We start from the raw sequence: 17,708 nt of genomic DNA, 5'->3' as shown, positions 1-17,708 counted from the left end.
TCACCCGTGCAGAGCACCACATTGCTAGGCAGAAATCGGTGAGCGTAGTTTGCTTGGCCGGAGTTGGTGCAGGTGACTTCAGAGAAGGTTGACATCATTCGACGTCGACTTCTGACAGCGCAGAGCAGGCAGAAGAGTTATGCTGATACGAGGTGTCGACCGCTTGAGTTTGTGGTTGGAGACATGTTTTTCTGAAGGTCTCTCCTATGAAGGGAGTTCTGCGATTCAGTAAGAAGGGGAAGCTGACGCTGAGATTTATTGGTCCATTTCAAGTTCTGGATCGAGTGGGAGCGGTAGCATACCGCCTTGCTTTGCCCACACCTCTTACGGGCGTGCATAACGTATTTCATGTTTCTATGCTGAAGAAGTACGTTCCTGATCCTTCGCATATTATCAGTTGGGAGCAAGTGCAGTTGAGTGAGGATGCCACTTATGTACTGCGACCAACGCGTATTCTCGACAAGAAGGAGCATGTATTGCGTAGCAAGGTTATCCCTCTTGTGAAGGTGCTATGGACGCATCATGGTGTGGAAGAGACTACTTGGGAATCTGAAGCTGAGGTCAGAAAGACCTACCCTCTGATCCTTGAGGATTATATGAAGGTATGAATTTCAAGGACGAAATTTTCTTTAAGGGGGGTAGATTGTAACGACCTTGGAAATTTTTGTGCTAATCTTTCCTTAAGTAGTTGTTTTTGGGGTAATTAGCGCTATACTTGATTGCTTGTGAAATTCGCATCAATCACTTTAAATTGTATCTGCATGGCTCTAAACTTGTAGATTAGTTAGCGCTACGTTACTCTGAAATCTGGGATCCATCGCTAAATCCAGTTGTTCTGGAGAATTTTTAGAAGATCTGGATTGGACCTGGACCGCGCGTCGAAAGTCCGATGGCAATGATCTTAGGCTGTTGCGGTCACCGAGTTGGGCTTGACCATCACCTCGAAAATCAAGTCCATGTGATGTTCTGGGTCGATTTGTTTGAGTTCGGAGTGAAGAGTGTGAGAACGGTTGGATATTTAATATGTTTTTATGAAATCTGAGTCGTGTCGCTTGCGCGACGATTTTAAGCTATCTGACCGTTGGATTCTGACCCAATTTTACCCTCTGATCAGGATAGGTGGCCCAGGCATATCCTTGTGCTTGTGGACCTGATCGAGATCCTGTGACCGTTGAATTGAGTGTGGTCCGCCACGGCTGATCTGAAGAGCCGGTCGGTACGAAAACTCAGCCTGACCTAGATCCATGGTCAATGAGCTTAAGTCCGACCTTTCGTGGTTATAGGCCCACTAGAAGTGCTTCGTTGGATCGAGAGAGGCTTGCTTTGGTTATAACCTAAGTATACCTTGTCCCTGGGGTTATTTTCATCAATAATAGGCCTATTTATAGTCCTTAAACCCTAGCTCTCTTTTCCATACGAATTTCTCTAACCCTAGCTTGGAAAGAGAGTGGAAAAGAGAGAGAAAGTGAGAGAGAAGTTGGTGAATCATCTTGGATTCTTTCCTGTTCTTCTTCATCTTTGAACCTTCACTTTGAATCGTTATTCTGACGGTTCTGAGTTCGTCTTGGGGTAAGTTAACCTAACCCTAATCTATTTTAGAGCTTAGAATAGTCTTGGTGTTGTTGTATCTCATTTCTATCCTTGTTTTAGGATATTCTATCGCCGTTGACGAAGACAACTCGTCTAAATCAGTTCGGTGTTTCTTTCCTTGCTTAAGGTGCGGACTTTAAGTGTATAGGTTATGGTTTTCAAGGCTTTCAATGCTAGTTAATGATTTATTCTTGTTATGAATGAGATTTCACATGCCAAATGTTGTGTTTACGTTGCTTTCCTGATATGCATGTGTTATATTGAGATTTGTGTATTCTATGTGTATGTATAAAGTACCGTATACGTATAAAATATGCACCTGTGTTTGCCATGATTATTTGTCATGTATGTATGCTAGATATGTGTATGACAACTCCTTGGTAAAAGGAATTGTCCAAATGCATGTATTTCAACATGCGTCATGTATGTTGTACCATGTATTCTAAGTGTTTGTAAAAATGCATGAATGGTCTGAAGTGTAATTTATTACACTAATTGTGAGCATTGAGAAGTGATTCTCAACACTCCTATTGATGTGCATGATTTCCTTTATGCAAGTTACATTCCATGTTATTTAATTTCAAGCATTATTTATGCTTACATTTATGTTAAGTTGATATTTCTTGACCTAGCTTCCCTCGGCAATATTTCTTGGAAAATCTTCATCTTCGCCAATACTACTAGCTTTCCCAGCTCTACCCATTGCAAGTGCTCAACAGACGAAGAAACAGAAGGGTAAATCACCCATGGAAAGTCCACCAGTCTACGTATCACCTTAGAGCGTATCACCTAAAGTCGTATCACAATTGGTTGAACTCTATGGAAGCACTGGAGAAATGAATAAAGCTCCCTTTTCAATAAGCCCCATCACACCGGCATATTCCCGCTCCACTCCAATGACTACTTCATCAGGGAACAGAGAAGCCGCCGTATGTATGGCTGGGACAAGTAAAGATCCGCCGCCTACTACTGAGGATCGTATGGTTGAAATGGCCCAAGCGTAGAAAACACTGATGGAATATTGCAGGAACCCCTGGGAGGCCTTGGCTACTCTCGCGCATAATGTGGCCCAAATAATAACACCCCCGATGATGGCTATTATGAACGAGCGAGACCAATAGCCTGAAGGTTCTCAACCACCAAGAGTAGGATCACACAGACCAGCTCCCGTAGTAAGAGTAATAACCCAAGAGGAAGTACGACAAGTGGTGGTAAAAGCTGTTAGAATGGAAAGAGAGCGCGATAACATGGGAAGGTTTCGATACCGAATGCCATATCCGAGGGACGTGGAAGACGTACCTTTTCTAGTTAACTTCAAACATCCTGAGTTTCAAAATTTTAGTGGAGACGGGTCCTTAGACAAACATTTGATGCACTTCATCACGTCCATGGGTAATTTCTCCACTATTCTCCAATATTGCCTGTAGCTATTTGGGTCTTCTTTGATAGGCAAGGCATTTTGATGGTATTCTGGCCTGGCACCAGAATCAATACAAACTTGGGAATGGATGCAAGATGCATTCATGTCAAATTTCTTTTCGTCAGATCACGATGTTAGTATTGTGGAAGTAGCATCTGTAAGGCAGAAAGAAAATGAACCTGTGGAGAAATTTATTACCAGATGGAAACTTTAGGAGCATCGTGCCAACAGTTACCCGAAGAAATGGAGCAGGTAAAAATGTGTCTAAGCTCCATGGAGACAGGGATCATGTTTGGACTCACCAATGCTAACATAAGAACCTTTTAAGACCTGGCAACCAAAGCACACGCATTGGAGCTGATGAATACAAAAGATGCCGACATTTCAAATCAGAACAAAAAAGAGAGGGCCGAGTAGGGCGATAGTAAATGTTATCGATCAAGAGAAGAAGAAAAACACTTTCCGCGATAAATGGGAAACAAGAAGAAGAGAGGACTCAGATTGACGAAAGGATTATAAAAATGATAAACGACCATGATCTTATGATTATCATAAAGAATACGCTTTTGAAAAAAGAAGATGCGTTGCTAATGATGGAACAACTACTAGTTGCTGGAACTATCAAGTTGCCCTTGCTGAAATATCCAGAAGATGTTGGAATGATGAAAGAAAAGAATTATTGCATTATCACCGCTGTCTAAGGCATCATACAGAAGATTGCTTCACACTAAAGAATATATTGCAGAGAATGATAAAATAAGGAGAAATAGTTCTGAAAAAAGGCGATGAGGACATAGAAGGGCAACTATAAACACGACATCTGCGAGTGAATCATCAAAGTCTTTTGTTAGAAAAATCAGTCTAAATGACCTAACTTTTGTCTATCACCAAAAAGACGAACTGGTAAAAGAATCCATTAGTCAAAGGAGAATTCCAGGGGCATGCATATTTGAAGAGGATGACATGCTTCATATGATGAACCAACTGCTAATAGCAAATAAAGTCGAGTTGCCCTGGCCTAAATGTCTGAATGGAAGGAAGTAGATGAGAGAAAGTAATCATTCTTATTGCCGCCATTTTTTTGATCCTATGATAGCTTACAATCTTGATTGAGGTAATCATCACAATCAAGATATGAAGCCGTAATATAAAGCATATTCATTGTGGGGACGAATCTACATTAATGCACCTATCAAATACCCTGTTTATCAACTGTATATCAATTCCGAAGATGGTCACAAATTTGGTTTGGAAGAATATCACCGTAATTCTGCCAAACTGAAAGGGGGCATGATAGACAAACAATAGAGAAGCTTCAAAAATCAAAACTCTGTATTCCTCCCCGCGTATGAATAAAAGTGCCAAATTCTCAAGCGTCAATCATTATTGATCAACCTTCAAGTACCAAATCGTCAGTGATTATCACCAAACCAAAAGCGCTAATGATTATTGTCAAATCGTCAAAAGTCATTATCACCATCGCCATATTGCTGATGCAAAGGCCATTTTATTATCTAAACTTATTAAAGGCCATTTTATCATCTAAATTTATCGAGATTAATAGCGCCAAGCTGATACACTTACTATTCTAACCATATAATTTCTGTTTTATATCATCAACAAGGGCGATATATCAATTTTGATTTATTATTTCCAGCAGGGCCTATAAAGTCAGCTACATATGAATATTAGCGGCAATGGTGATTCATCATCTATGGCAGTAGAATAAGATTATAAAAATCCAACCGCGTATAAGTCCTATGACAGACGACAATGACGATCTATTATTTACGATAGTGGAATAAGCTTATAAAAAGCCAACCACATATAAGTCCTATGGCGAACAACGATGCTGATCTACCATTTATAACAACAGAGTCAAGCCTACATCTATGTATAAGACCTGTCATTATCAGCAAGATAATGGAATCATTCGGGCGGTAGTGAGAAGCCTGTGGCCCTAAAAAGCCCGTAAAGAGCATCACATGCACCCATGTGGGCAGTCGATGAAGCAATCACATAAGACCTATGCTATCTGTATAGTTTTTGGCAGTGTCATGAGGGCTGGCAAGAAAATGCCCTCTTGTGAGTGGGTCCGACCTTGCAGACTAAGAAAAAGTAAGTCTCTGAAGTAAGATGACTCCCCAAATCCCTGGCTTGATTTCAGTAGTAACTCATGAAGATAGGTCTCTGAAGCAAGATGACCCCTCATTGATGGACTGGCGGCCCTGGATTTGGTACCTGAAGGTAGCCTTGTGCACCCCATAAACTCTAGAGAGTTACTGTGGCCAACCCTATGCATAAAACCCACCGAGTTCACTGCCCCGGTAGCTTCACTGGGCCCTTTTAATAGATCGTGGTTTGTGAACTCCCCAACCGCGATAAGCCCAGTGAACTCTAGAGAGTTACAAAGGCCATTGCATAAGACCTGACTCCAACTACTTATGAGTCTTAAAAAAATTATGATTGCTCCACTACTCATAAGCTTAAATTATGTGTGAAAACTAACTGAAATAGAAATTTAGTACTGTCTATAAAAGAAAAACATGTAGACAACATCATGTTAATAATCACCATACAGAAGCAAGTTTGCAAGAAATAATCATTCCTCATGTATTCATAAAATTTTTGAATTATCAAAATTCATTCATGATGTTAAAGGACAAAGTATGAAAGTGACAATAGGCATAAAAGAAAATTCATACATCCGACAAAGTATGAAAGTGACAATAGGCATAAAAGAAAATTCATACATCCTCTGACATTCTTAATGCAAGCATGTATTGTCAAAAATCCTCCTTTATTTGCACTTCTACAACTGCATTGTCTAGCTCAGCATCGATGATAAGCTTAACCTAATCAGGAAAGTCAGTTAGTTCTTGCTCCAGGGAAATTATCGCTGCCTCCCCCTTTGAAATCTCTGATTGTTCCAGATCAGCTATTCTCCTATTGACTTCGATATCAGTTTCGAGTTTGCTAATCCTCAAATCAACTTCGTGTTGTTGGGCCTTCAAATCAGAGATTTTTTATTTAAGGCTCAAAACCTTCTCACTTATGATCACCGAAGAATGCTTGGAAGCTCTTACCTGCTCTTTGAGTGAGCTGAATTATTTATCATAGCCAGAAATTGTTGTTGCTGCCATGGAAAATTTATCTCTAAGTTATTATAACTCTTTTTGGTAAGCAAGAACCTCAAGAGTGATAGTGATGTCTTGAGCAGCTCCTAATTTGTGAAATGTCTCATAAAAGTGAGAAAGAGATTCACGCAAGGGAGATATGTTAATCTTTGCTATCCTTGCAGCATTGTCTAAGGTATCCAATACTATTTCCAAATCCGACCACTGTGTAGGTGTTTCGAACAAGAAACAAAAGTGTTTCGTTTAGGGGATTTATTCAATGCTAACAAAGAATTCGATGAGAGAACAATGATCACATTTATTCTAAGTTCATTTATATCCTCAGATTCCCTTGATTCTAAAAACAAAGTATAATCAATCAAAGCAATGAATGAAAGATAAGACAGTCCGATGACAATTTCGGCAGCATTTTGACACTTTTGATGTTCCTTGCCAAGGAGGAAATGTTGTCTGGGCTTGAAACCCATGATCTGACTGTTGAGATCAGTTCCGATCATCCTTCTGTTCATTCTTCCTTAATCTGACCGTTGAAATCAGTTTTGATCATCCTTCCATTGCGAAACCCTTAAAATGTGGAGCAACCATCCCTAAAAATGAGGAGCAAGGATCATCCCTTAAAATGTGGAGCGACCATCCCGTGAAATGTGGAGCAACCATCCCTTGAAATGTGGAGCAAGGATCATCCCTTAAAATGTGAAGTGACCATCCCTTGAAATGTGGAGCGATGATCAACCCATGAACTGTGGAGCGAGGATCAACCCTTGAAATGTAGACCGACCATCCCATGAAATGTGGAGACCACGAACTTAAATTGTATGGACCTACCATCATACTCTATTCTTCTGTCTCCTCTATGATTTTCCAATGTCATGAGTGGATATTCAATTCATGCAAAGGTGGGGCATGCAACTCCCTTTCTGCATGAAATGATGCAAGAAGCTTCTTTTAGGAAAAATGGCACAAATGCCATGCATCGGGACATGGTTTCATGCAAGGTGGCATTGGAACCCAACTATTAAGACATTTTTTCCATAAGAAGTGGCGCACCAAGGAGTTCCTTAGGACAAGCTCCCTCTTGAAGTGGAGCAGAAGCTAAGTATCAGGACATACTTCCACTAGAAGTGGTGTAGGAGCTTCCGTTGAGACAAGAAAAGCCTATCTTCAAGACAAGCTTCCTTGGAGAATGGCGCAAGGAGGAGTCATCAGGACATGAAAAGCCCTGCGTTAAGACAATCCCCACAAGGAATGGTGCATGGAGGCTTTCATTAAGACATTGGCACAATGCCTTCCTTGAATAATGGCGCAAGAGCTTCTTCTTAAGACAAGAGTGTCTTGAAGAATGGCGCACAACCCTTGGATTAAGACAAGAGAGAGAAAAGAGGCATTGTGCGCAATGCTTAGGACAAAGGAGGGAAAAGTGGTGGCATTGTGCCCAACTTCATTTGGAAGTGGGTGTGCGCAACATGCTCCTTGGATAGTGGCGCACAAGAGAGGTATTTGGACAATGCTCCTTTGAAAGTGGCGTACAACACATAGAGTTAGGACATGAGGGAGAAAGAGGTGAGGTTAAGACAAAACCCCTTTGGAAATGTGTTGTGCATAAGTCCTCTTGAAGGATGTTGTGCGCAAACCCCTTTTTTAGGGGTGTTGTGCAGACAATGGGTTGTGCGCCGCACACCCTATCTAGTGCACACCACTAAGTGGCGCACAATGGGAAGATGTGGATGACTCCTCTCCCTACTTCTCTCCCTATTTCTCTCCTTCTTGTCTCCTATCCAAATGAGGCATGGGAGGGAGTATTTATAGGCATTCCTCCCTTAAACAGTGGTGTTCACCACCACTTCTTCCCTCATACAACTTCCATCTCTTTCCTTACATAGTGGTGTTCACCAACCTCTCCCTTAAATGGTGGTGTACATCCCTTCTCCATTAAAATGACACCCATGCACCCCTTTTTTACCAAGCGGAACGCTCACCTGCGAACCAGTTCGCACGGACTACCTACGAACTTTTTTGAGAACTCATCATATCTGATGTTTCTCGAAAATCTGTACGGTCCACATGAAGCAGAACCTCATTAAACCTCCTCGTACCATTTTTTTACTTTGAACCAAAACTTTGGTGGGCCATAAAAATGCAAACAGTTTCTTCCCTTGATTTGAATTTCACTTTACTATGGCCCACCAGAATCATAGATCAGGGTGAAAATTCACCTCATAAGGTTTCATGGGATTCCACATCTTATGGACCGTTCGGATTCGACACCCATGAGACGTGTGCAAAGGTGTGCACGTATGTAGGTACGTAGGAGAGCATGCCTCTTTTTACCAAAACACCCTTTTCACTGCCTTTTACCAAAATACCCTAACTCACTGATTTTTACAAAAATACCCCAACTCAATGATTTTTACCAAAATACCCTAACTCATTGATTTTTACCAAAATACCCAAAATACCCCCGGATGCTGATTTTTATCAAAATACCTAAAATACCCCTGGATGCTGATTTTTACCAAAATACGTAAAATACCCCCGAATGCTGATTTTTGCCAAAATACCCCCAGATGCTGATTTTTACCAAAATACCCCAACTCACTGATTTTTGCCAAAATAAGGAGTAAATGACCCTGGGAAAGATCTACACCATGGAATTCTCTAACCACTGCAATGGAATATACAATGAGATGGAATAATTTTTGTACCTCAACAGATGCCCCCTCGATCCTTCTATGATTGATTCATGAAATCAAATGGAAGATCGATCTTCTTTCCAACAAATAACTGAATGAATTGCAACTGAAGGATGATTGGATGATCATGCTTGCATGGAAGATTGAATGATCACATTCAGACAGAAGACTTGAATGATCGCGCTCGGACGGAAGACTTGAATGATCACACTCGAATAAAAGATTTGAATGATCGTGCTCGAACGGATGATTTAAATGATCACACTCGAACGAAAGATTTGAATGCCCCCTGCCAGCAGCGTCGAGCGGATGCTTCACTAGAGAGGATAAAATTCTGTTTTCATCAAAACTTGCCACTGTAACATTTGTGGCGACTTCGTCTCTGAGTATTGTGGTCAGAGAACTATCTTTTAATGCTACTACTGCTGCAACAGTCTCTTTAATCAACTCTTGTGATTCTTTCTTTGAATTTCATGTCTAGGGAGTTGTTCTTTAATGCAGCAATAACTTTTTCAATTGCTTCCTTTATTCATGATCTGCATAACCCAAGATTTCGAATGATAGTCTTTCCTGTCAAATTGATCAGAATTAATATCTCAAGACATTATAATTTTCCAATTTAACTTTATGAAGTATTGATAATTTTGAGATATATTGAAAACTTCTCCTCTTTTTTAGGCTGATTGTGATATTTGTAATATGATAATGATTTAATCATTTTATCTTTGTGTTTATCATCGTGCTTTGCATTGCATTCTCTGCTCGTTATATCGCGCTTACAAAGATGTCATTTTTAACTCTTAAGTTTCAACCACCGAGTCTTTTCTAATTTGTGCTCCTTGGTATTTCTTCATCGACATTTTCTTAGATCTTTGCTGATTCTAAAAAATAGATAAGACTTCTTTCAATTTTCATATAATAATTCTCAGAAGGCTATAGAAGTTATTAATGATGATTTCGTTTGTTCCTTGTCTCCATCAGGTCTGGTACTTAGAGTCTTTCGATATCATTATTCATAATTCTCAGCATATGAATTCCTCCACCGTGCATAAGAAATTATCAGAAAGACCAAGGCATAGGTTACTTTGAAGACATAAATCATGCCTCCTTTCCAGGCCAAACCAATTGCATAAAGATTCCTTCAAAAGATAATATTTTTGAAGTGAAGCTCTCTGATACCCTTGAAGGATAAATAATCTTTATTGCTCCTTTAAAGAATCCAAAGAATATATCTAAATCTTTAAACTATCCAGGAAGGATAGATAATCTTTGTTGCTCCTTTAACGAATCTAAAAAATATATCTAAATCTTTAAATTGTCCGGGAAGGAATGACGATTCTTCGCTAGTTTATTCTTTGTCGCCTTTGAGAATATTGTGTGATAATATTTCTCTATCATCAAGAAGGCAAGAGATAAAATACCTCATGGTTCTTGTCAATATATTAATTGATCTTGAACTTTTGAGTAGATAATCGCCAATATTTTGAAGGCATTTGCTGTTGCTATAATTTGAACCTGATTCAAGATAAACACATTTTTGCATGTTGTTTACTAAATATTTAAAATTTTCATCAGGCAATTGCATATTTGAGTATATCTAAAGTGATATATATATATATATATATATATATATATATCAACATTTTGATGCACACATAGTTTATGCTTTTGAGCAATGGAGCTAGCACACTTTTGACTGACCTTACTTTGACTAGACATGACTGAACTGATCTTGACTGAACTTGACTTTACTAGACTAGACATGACTTGACTAGACATTTCACATAGTTTAGGCTCTTTGATCAGTGGAGAAACAAACAGTTTAAGCTCTTGAGTAGTTAGAGCAATCACAGCCATGAACTTGATGGAATTTACGCACAAGGATGGCCATAGTAACTCTCTAGAGTTTACGGGGCTTTAGCAGGCTACCTTAGGTACCAAATCCAAGGTCGTTGGTCCATCAATGAGTAGGTTTAAGCCCTTCCTTATGAGTTAATAACAAAATTAAACTAGGGATCTGGGTTTTCTTCGTCTGTGAGTTCGGACACATTCCTGGAAGGGTATTTTCATCCTCATCCATGACACTGTTAGAGAGCTCACAGATGGCATTGGTCTCATGCGTGACTGGCCATTTTACAACTTTTTGGCTTTTAGGGCTTTTATTCACTGGCTCCGTCTGCTGCCCGCATGGGTATGCATGTGATGTGGCCTATATGCACTTTTTAGGGCCACTGGCTCCACACTGCTGTCCCGAATAATGTAGGTTTTATGCGTAGTTGGCATATAGGGCTTGGCTAGGCTGCCTTAAATGATAACCTGTTGTCACTGACATGATGGTCGATCGTATAGGCTTTGCTAAAGATAACAAATTGAGAACTAAGGATAACAGACCAATGATTGATATATCGCCCCTACTGTTGTTATTTTGAGAACATCCATATCATGTTTAGACTAATGTATCTGCTTGGCAATGATAGCAGTTTTGATAATTTGATAATGGAAGTCTCTTCCGTCAGCGATATGGTGATGGCAAAATAACTATTGCTCATCTACTTGATATGCTTGCTTAAAAGTCTGTTTTCATCTACTTGGCATGCTTGAAAGTCTACCTTTTATTCATCTACGGAAAGGAGTATAAGGCATTGGCATTCTGAGACTTTGGCCTTCTGAAACTTTGATCTTCTTGGTAATCTGGGTATCTTGCCCCCTTTTGATTTTGAAGTATTATACTAATAATCTTTGAAATCAAAATCGTAATTATCTTCAAGGATAATGTATTTGTATGCTTTTGTCTGCCCCCTGAATAATTATGCCGTGAATATTCTGAGTCAAAATGTCATGAATCTTCTTAGTATTTAGGGATGACACATTTTATTGAACTGGCAGGTATATTGATGAAAATTTGCCCCCATGATGAATATACTTGTCTTGCTTTCTTCTCGCCCATTCTCTTATCGAGTGAATATCTTCAATCGGGATCATATGTCATTACTTTCTCTCTTATTTTATATCTTCTTCATGATAGTTTTACTATCATCAATCATCTTTTATAGAATACATATCTTTCCCTCTTTGCTTCCTTTCCTTTGAATGTTTTAGCCATGGCAATTTGATTTTCTCTACAGCTGGCAATTGATTCATTGTACAAAGTATATTGTTTTCTTTCACCGTATATTTCCCACAGTCCTGGAATTGTTCGAGCCCTTTCTTTACTTTCTCAATGATAGAACCACCCATGTTCCCTCTCTCTCTCTCTCTCTCTCTCTCTCTCTCTTTGGAATTTCTTCTCGTTCATTTTGACGATTCTTCATCTTGCTTTTCTTTCTTTGGCAATATTTGTTGCCACACTCTTAATATTTTCAAATAGCCAATTCATATGAGAGTTGAACAGCTTTACTTTCATTCTTTCTAAATTGCCAACTTTTATAGTTAAATCTTGAAAGATCGGTATATTCGGATCACTGAGTTCTAATGTAATGTCTAGTTTTATGCATTTTGTACGTAACTTGACTTGCTCTTCTACTCTATTAAATTGTGAATGGCCTCTGTTATCTATTTCTGTTCTCTTAAGACTTTGAAATAGCCAATCCATATGAGAGTTGAAAAGTTTCACTTTGACTCCTTTCAAATATTCTTCTTCTTTGTCGGATTGGGAACACGATGCCCCCAGGGTTCTCCATTGGCTGATGGATTTGTTAATTAGTTCATCTTCTCATTGGTAAGCAATAGCCAATTTAGCCGCACTAATTTCTCATATGAAGACTTTCCTTAAAGTTTACTATTGTTCACAGTAGTCGCTGTTGGAAAGTTGGGGATTTCTTTAGCAACATGCTCTTTTGGTGAAGACTTCGAAAGTACTGATTTCCTGTTTTCCTACACACTTCAAATATTCTGATATTAAAAGAGAAAGTGAAAACTGTATTTCTGTTGCCGTTAAGGTGGATGAACTGAGTGAGTGAAGTAAAACCGTGCCTCGTAGTATTACGCATGATCGACCTGTAATCCAGACTCGGCAGGATGATATTCTTTGTGAGAGAGGATCGAACCCTTCGTCTTTTAGATGTTACCATCAGCCGTCCTTTATCATCTTGTTGTGCTACCGGTGAAGCAAAAATCATTATGATCATTACCTGACATTGCCGGTCTGTGATCACAACTGACTTGACCTTTTCTGGTGCTTTCTGTAGTAGCAATCTAGGAATCTTTTAAACGGAGTGTTAATTCCTTTTAAGTTAGTCGGGAGAAAAGTCATTGCGGTATACCTGTCATTCAGAACAGAGTGTTAGTTATTTTTATTAAATAAAATTGTACTTCCTCTTTAGAGATGAAGGGGAGGATGTTCCCACTGAGAGTCGCCATTTTGGCATCTATACGACACCAAAAAGTGATAAAAGTTCTCTAAATATTTTCTAAGTTATCATTAAAACATCCCCAGCAAAGTCACCACTTTTTTCGAACAAGAAACAAAAGCGTTTGGTTTGGGGGATTTATTTAATGATAACAAAGAATTCAATGAGAGAACAATGATCACATTTATTCTGAGTTCATTCACATCCTCAGATTCCCTTGATTGTAAAAATAAAGTAGAATCAATCAAAGCAATGAATGAAAGATAAGACAGTCTAATGGCAATTTCAGCAACATTTCGACCCTTTTGATGTTCCTTGCCAAGGCAGAAATATGCGGGCTTGAAACCCTTGATCTGACCATTGAGATCAGTTCTGATCATCCTTCCGTTCATTCTTCCTTGATCTGACTGTTGAAATCAGTTCTGATCATCCTTCCTTTGTGAAACCCTTGAAATGTGGACCGACCATCCCTTAAAATGTGGAGTGAGGATCATCCCTTAAAATGTGGAGCGACCATCCCTTGAAATGTGGAGCGATGATCATCTCTTGAAATGTGAAGCGAGGATCATCCCTTGAAATGTAGACCGACCATCCCTTGAAATGTGGAGACCTCGAACTTAAATTGTATGGACCTTCCATCATACTCTATTCTTCTGTCTCCTCTATGATTTTCCAATGTCATGTGTGGATATTCAACTCATGTAAAGGTGGGGCGTGCAACTCCCTTTCTGCATGAAATAATGTAAGAAGCTTCTTCCAGGAAAAATGGCACAAATGCCATGCATCGGGACATGGTTTCATGCAAGGTGGCATTGGAACCCAACTATTAAGACATTTTTTCCATGAGAAGTGGCGCACCAAGGAGTTCCTCAGGACAAGCTCCCTCTTGAAGTGGCGCAAAAGCTAAGTATCAGGACATACTTCCACTAGAAGTGGCATAAGAGCTTCCGTTGAGACAAGAAAAGCCTATCTTCAAGACAAGCTTCCTTGGAGAATGGCGCAAGGAGGTGTCATCAAGACATGAAAAGCCCTGCATTAAGACAATCCCCACAAGGAATGGCACATGGAGGCTTTCATTAAGACGGTGGCACAATGCCTTCCTTGAATAATGGCACAGGAACTTCTTAAGACAAGAGTGCCTTGAAGAATGGCGCACAACCCTTGGATTAAGACAAGAGAGAGAAAAGAGGCGTTGTGCGCAAGGCTTATGACAAAGGAGAGAAAAGCGGTGGCATTGTACACAAGGGTTACGACAAAGGAGGGAAAAGTGGTGGCGTTGTGCGCAACTTCATTTAGAAGTGGGTGTGCACAACATGCTCCTTGGAAAGTGGTGCGCAAGAGAGGTATTTAGACAATGCTCCTTTGAAAGTGGCACACAACACATAGAATTAGGACATGAGGGAGAAAGAGGTGACGTTAACACAAAACTCCTTTGGAAATGTGTTATGCACAAGTCCTCTTGAAGGACGTTGTGCGTAAACCCCTTTGTGCACAAATCCTCTTGAAGGTTGCTGTGCGCAAACCCCTTTTTTTAGGGGTGTTGTGTAGACAATGGGTTGTGCGCCGCACACCCTATCTAGTGCACACCATTAAGTGGCATACAATGGGAAGATGTGGATGACTCCTCTCCCTACTTGTCTCCCTATTTCTCTCCTTCTTATCTCCTTCTTGTCTCATTATTGTCTCCTGTCCAAATGAGGCACGGGAGGGAGTATTTATAGGCATTCCTACCTTACACAGTGGTGTTCACCACCACTTCTTCCCTCATACGACTTCCATCTCTTTCCTTACATAATGGTGTTCACCAACCTCTCCCTTAAATGGTGGTGTACATCACTTCTCCATTAAAATGACACCCGTGCACCTCTTTTTTACCAAAACACCTTCTTCACTGCCTTTTACCAAAATACCCTAACTCACTGATTTTTACCAAAATACCGCAACTCACTATTTTTTTACTAAAATACCCAAAATACCCCTGGATGCTAATTTTTAGCAAAATACCCAAAATTCCCCTAGATGCTGATTTTTACCAAAATACCCCAAGATACTAATTTTTACCAAAATACCCCAAATGCTGATTTTTACTAAAATACCCAAAATACCCCAACTCACTGATTTTACCAAAATAAGGAGTGAATGACCCTGGGAAAGATCTGCACCATGGAATTCTCTAACCACTGCAATGGAATATGCAATGAGATGAAATATTTTTTGTGCCTCAATAGATGCCCCCTTGATCCTTCTTTGATTCATTCATGAAATAAAATGGAGGATCGATCTTCTTTCCAATGAAGAATTAAATGAACTACAACTGAAGGATGACTGGATGATCATGCTTATATGGAAGACTGAATTATCACATTCGCACGGAAGACATGAATGATCTTGTTCGGACGAAAGACTTGAATGATTACGCTTAAATAGAAGATTTGAATGATCGTGCTCGAACAGAAGATTTGAATGATTATGCTCGAACGGAAGTTTGAATGATCACGCTCGAACGGAAGATTTGAATGCCCCCTGCCAGCAGTGTCGAGCAGATGCTTCACTAGAGAGGATAAAATTCTCTTTTCATCGAAATTTGCCACTGTAATAGTTATGGCGACTTCGTCTCTGAGTATCTTGGTCAGAGAACTATCTTTTAATACTACTGCTGCTGAAATAGTCTCTTTAATCAACTCCTACAATTCTTTCTTTGAATTTTGTGTCTAGGGAGTTGTTCTTTAATGTTATTCCTGCTAGAACAACCTTTTCGATTGTTGCCTTTATTCATGATCTACATAACCCAAGCTTTTAAATGATAGTCTTTCCTGTCAAATTGATCGGAATTAGCATCTCAAGACCTTATAATTTTCCAATTTAACTTTATGAAGTATTGATAATTTTGAGATATATTGAAAACTTCTCCTCTTTTTTAGGTTGATTGTAATATTCGCAATATGATAATGATTTAATCATTTCATCTTTGTGTTTCTCATCGTGCTTCGCATTGCATTCTTTGCTCGTTATATCGCGCTTTCGAAGATGTCATTTTTAACTCTTAGGGTTCAACCGCTGAGTCTTTTCAAATTTTTGCTCCTTGGCCTTGCTTCATAGACTTTTTCTTAGATCTTTGCTGATTCTGAAAAATAGACAAGACTTCTTTCAATTTTCATATAATAATTTTCTGAAGGCTATAGAAGTTACTGATGATGATTTCGTTTATTCCTTGTCTCCATCAGATCTGGTAATTGGAGTCTTTTGATATCATTATTCATAATTCTTGGCATATGAATTCCTCCATTGCGCATAAGAAATTATTAGAAAGACCAAGGCATAGGTTACTTTGAAGACATAAATCATGCCCCCTTTCCAGGCCAGGCCAATCTTTGCATGAAGATTCATTCAGAAGATAATATTTTCGAAGTAAAGCTTGTTGATACCCTTGAAGGATAGATAATCTTTATCGCTCCTTTAACGAATCCAAAGAATACACTTAAATCTTTAAATTGTCCGGGAAGGATAGATAATCTTTATTGCTCCTTTAACGAATCCAAAGAATATATATAAATCTTTAAATTGTTTGGGAAGGAATGATGATTCTTTGCTAGTTTATTCCCTGTCGCCTTTGAGAATATTATGTGATAATATATCTCTATCATCAAGAAGGCAAGAGACAAAAAGACCTCACGGCTCATGTCAATACATTAATTGATCATGAACTTTTGAGTAAATAATTGCCAATATTTTGAAGGCATTTACTGTTGCTGTAATTTGAACCTGATTCAAGAGAAACACATTTTTGCAAGTTGTTTACTCATTATTTAAATTTTTCATTAGGCAATTGCATATTTAAGCATATCTAAAGTGAAATATATATATATATATATATATATATATATATATATATATATATCTGCATTTTGATGCACACATAGTTTATACTTTTAAGTAGTGGAGCTAACATACTTTTGACTGACCATACTTTGACTGGACATGACTTGATTGAACTGAACTTGACTGAACTTGACTTTACTAGACCAGACTTGACTTGACTGGACACTTCACATAGTTTAGGTACTTTGATCAGTGGAGCAACACATAGTTTAAGCTCTTGAGTAGTTGGAACAATCACGGTCGTGAACTTAATGAGATTTATGCACAGGGATGGCCACAGTAACTCTTTAGAGTTCGCAGGGCTTTACCAAGCTACCTTAGGTACCAAATCCAAGGTCGTTGGTCCATCAATAAGTAGGTTTAAGCCCTTCCTCATGAGTTAATACCGAAAACAAACCAGGAATCTGGGTTTTCTTTGTGTGTGAGTTTGGACCCATTCCTGGGAGGGTATTTTCATCCTCGTCTATGACGCTGTCAGAGAGCTCACAGACAGCATTAGTCTTATACATGACTAGCCGTTTTACGACTTTTTAGCTTTTAGGGCTTTTAGTCACTGGCTCCGTCCGCTGCCCGCATGGGTATGCATGTGATATGGCCTATATGGGTTTTTTAGGGCCGCTGGCTCCACACTGATGTCCCGAAT

The sequence above is a fragment of the Magnolia sinica genome, chromosome 5, assembly GCF_029962835.1.
Source record: "Magnolia sinica isolate HGM2019 chromosome 5, MsV1, whole genome shotgun sequence".
NCBI lineage: Eukaryota > Viridiplantae > Streptophyta > Magnoliopsida > Magnoliales > Magnoliaceae > Magnolia > Magnolia sinica.
This window is presented reverse-complemented; position numbering follows the sequence as displayed.